We start from the raw sequence: 4,195 nt of genomic DNA, 5'->3' as shown, positions 1-4,195 counted from the left end.
AGCTTCAGAAACCCTGTGCAGGGTCACTATGAGTTGGAACCAACTCAACAGTACTTAACAACAACAACAACTTCACCCTCAAGGAGCTCTGATAATGTAGGGGTTACAAATGTGGCTGCTAATCTCAAGGTCCACAGTTTGAAACTACCAGCTGTTCTGTGGGAGAAAGATGAGGCATTCTGCTCCCATAAAGATTTACAGCCTCGGAAACCGAAACCCTGTGAAGGGTCACTATGAGTCGGAACCAACTCCACAGTACTTAAAAAACAGAACCGACTCCATGGTACTTAACAATCACCTCACCTTCACTATCCATTTGATCATTGGTGAAACATTCCTCCACTCTGGTGTGGCACTGTACATAAGCACTGAATTGCTAACCCAGAGGTTCAAACCCACCAGTCGCTCCTCAGAACCCTATACAGGGTCGATATGAGTCAGAACTGACTCGACACACTTAACCTCACTCCCCTTCACTATCTATTTGATCATTGATGAAACATTTCCCCACTCTCGTCCTTAGTATCTCCATTTACTAAGAAGAAGTTGGAAATATAATCTTGAAGGTGCTTTCCAGATGCTACACATGACCTTGGTACAGAGAGTAATAATTTCCTTTGCCCTTGGCATTTTCAAGAAACCATTCCGAGGATCTGAACACTTTTAGAAAGTCTAAATCACAGTAAGGAGAGAACAGGAATTGAAAGTTGTAGAAAAGAATTACGAAAATAATAGGAGACAGTAGAAAAGATAGTGATGTACATGGTACAAGGTCTTAGGGTGCGCCCCACAATACTCTGGAACCCACATAGATGCAGAGTCATAGATCATCTAGTTCTTCCCAGCAACAGGACCTACTGCAATAATAGGCTAATATTAAGTACTCTTTTTGTTGTGTTTTTTTCTAATTGATTAACTTAGTCAAATTGAATTCAATACCCTTGAGTTTATTATCTCTGTTGTTGTTGTTGTTGTTGTTAAGTGCCGTTGAGTCAGATCCGACCCATAGTGACCCTATACAGGGTTTCTGAAGAGCGACTGGTGAGTTTGAACCACCAACCTTGCAGTTCAAATGGCTTTGCAGTCTGGTGCATTAACCCACAGGGCCACACCAGGAAGTCCCTAATACTGAAGGTTTCTGAACAGAGGTCTGATGTCCACTTGAAAGAGTATCTTAGTTTCCTCGAGCTACCCTAATGAAAATCCAACAAGTGGATAACTTTAAAAAAACAGGAATCTGTTGTCTCATCACTTTGAAGGGTAGGAGTTCAATCTCAGGGCCTGGAGAGGTCTACGTTCTCTTTGGTCTAGGGAAGATCAGATCTTGTCTCTTTCAGCTTCTGGAAGCAACCGCAGGCATTTCTTGGCATTCTTTGGTTTGTAGACAAAGGATCTTCACAAAACATCTTTACCCTGTGTGTATTTCTATGCATATTCTGCTCTTTATATAAGATGCCCCATAGAAGGGATTAAGTTTAGGATACATCCTACTCTGATATAACTTATTCATATAACAAAAGAAAACCCTGTTTCCAAAGGGTCACCACCAATGGCACAAAGGTTAGGACTACATCACATCATTTGGGGGAACACAATTCAATCCATCACAGTGAGGATGTTGAAGAAGATGAATCATGTATCAGCCATGCCTTTTGGAATGACCACCGAATTCTACATTTCTCTGAAGGTTTAAATGTATTAAGTTTCATTGAATCCCCTGAAGTTCTCAGTTTTTAGGTCTAGATAGCCCTGAGTCTATATTTGTAAACCCTGTTGTATGGTGTTCTGTCTCTTCTCCAACTAACGCCTGGTATTCTCTCCCATCTCAACTCCAATCATCTTTTTGGGCTTAGTCTAGGGTGAGAAAGTAGCAACCAATTAAATTGTCTTTTCCATGACCTTCCTAAGAAGCTGTTAGTCAATATTCAATTCAATTTTCTGTTGCTTTCATTTCCCAAAAAATCATTTTCTTCTATTATTCAATCAGTTGAGCAACACTGTATGTGTTTGGAACTACGAGACATACAGAATATGCAAACATTTTTGTCTTTAACCTCCAAGGACCTATAGTTTGGCTGTTGTTGTTGTTAAGTGTCCTTGTGTTGATTCCAACTCATAGCAATTTTATATAGGGTATCCAAGGAGTGGCTGGTGGGTTTGAACCACTGACCTTGTGATTAGCAGTCCAGTGTTTACCCTACAGCACCACATGTTTAATAATTTTCACAATGAGCTTACAACCATGTATAAACAATAATTGAGTGTCACACTCAATGTGAAAATGCTGTAGCATTCAGAAGAAAGAACTATTCTTTCAGTAAGGGTGACCTGGAGGAGGGAAGTTTAAATTAGACGTTTAAATAAGGAAAGGATAAATCTAGGCCGTAGAAGTAATAAGAGTACCATAAGCTTGAGGAACAAAACGACAGGAACTAGAGCAAGGCATTTATAGATACATGATGAAGCAAAAATAATAAAATGTAATTACATAGCAACAACAATGAAAAATAGGAGAATGTATGTGTGTATGGGTATGTATATGTGGGTATTGGTGTTGTTGTTAAGAGCCATTGAGTTATTCTGACTCATAGAGACCCCATATAGGGTTTCCAAGGAAACAACCCCAGGCTGGTGAGTTTGAACCACCGACCTTGTGGTTCAACCCGACCTTGAGGTCCAGTGCTTTTCCTACAGTGCCACACCAGAAGTCCATATATGTAGGTTGTTTTTGTGTTGTTGTGAAGTGCCGTTGAGTCTATTCCGACCCATAGCGAACCTTTATAGGGCTTCTGAGGAGCACCTGGAAGCTTGAACCACCGACCTTGCAGTTCAAACAGATTTGCAGTCTAGTGTATTAACCCATAGCACCACACCAGGACTCCATGTATTTAGGTAGATGCATCTATATGCAGATAATTACACAAGTACCTATAAGGGTATGTATCCATATATGTTCATATATATATATATATAATAAAGCACACATAGAGCACAAACAGAGATACTTCTTAGGCTTAACCAAACATCTCATGAAGCTGATTTATGGGGTCTGAAGGCTTAGGACCATAGTTTCATGAGACAACTCAGTCAATTATAAAGTTTGTGTTCTACATCCTAGTTTGGTGAATAGCTTCTGGGGTCCTAAAAGCTTACAAGCAGTTATCCAACAATTGCTCTGTACATATCAGGAGTAAAACAAAAAGAAAAGAAAGAATCTACAAGGTTAATAGTCTATGTGAACCACAACCTCATCCACTTAAAGATGAGAAGAACTGGATAGGTCCAGCTGCCACTACCAACCATTCTGATCAGGAATAGAACAGATGAATCTTGATAGAATGGAAGCAGAATGTAGACTAGAACTCACATTCTTAAAATTTTCAGAGTTACTGGACCAGTTGAGATTTAAGGACTCCCTAAAACTATCACTCTAACATGCTCTTTTTCTATTATTGTTAACTTTGTGCTTTTGTGTGTGTGTGTGTGTGTGTGCATGGTTTGGGTGGAAGTTTACAGAACAAATTAATTTGTTTTCTCATTTAGGAGTGTCCTAAGCTGTTTATTAGAGATGAATTTTGCAAACATGACTTACATTCGCAGTAACAAATGTAAGCTGGAGAGTGTTGTGCCTTCTTCAAGGGGTCCAGTGAGAACCATCAACAGTGTGGTGGAACGTGTGGCCATTCCCCAAGCCATGACTCTTGTAGCCTGCAAACATCAGACCTTCTATTTCTCTGTGCTTGTGAACTGGCTTGGTGATCCACTGAATGTCAGGATTGCTTCTGACAGCTTTATGGAAAGGGTCAATGAGGATAACTTCATAAAATTTGTGCTTGGAATCTTCACCAACCTAGTGAGAATTCAGGACTCTCTGAGCTCCACAGTGGTGTTCGGTTCACTCCTCAGCAACAGACTGAAGGCTTTGAGCAAATTTCAACTGGGTAACACCATGTTGGACAGGCTTACCAAAGGTTGCACCCTTAGGCACTGGGTGTTTGCAGCCACCATGGAGCATGCCAATAGATGACAGAACCTTGCTTCACTGTGTATCCCAGTCTGCTCGCCTTATCCAGCTGGGTGGGGCAGGGGCGCCTTGTGCAGTGCAGAGCTGGTGGTACTGCCAGCAGCAGAGGAAAGCACATTACATCAGACTGCTTCTTTCTCCACAGATCCTGATGTACTTGTGAGCACCCAT

At 40.9% G+C, this 4,195-nt stretch overlaps 1 pseudogene; it reads right to left on the bottom strand.

Moving 5' to 3' along the window:
- Positions 1-4,195, bottom strand: part of LOC102818985 — a 4,590-nt pseudogene extending 395 nt beyond the window's left edge.

Source organism: Chrysochloris asiatica, unplaced genomic scaffold (assembly GCF_000296735.1).
Source record: "Chrysochloris asiatica unplaced genomic scaffold, ChrAsi1.0 scaffold00339, whole genome shotgun sequence".
In the NCBI taxonomy this organism is placed as follows: Eukaryota; Metazoa; Chordata; class Mammalia; order Afrosoricida; family Chrysochloridae; genus Chrysochloris; species Chrysochloris asiatica.
This window is presented reverse-complemented; position numbering and strand designations above follow the sequence as displayed.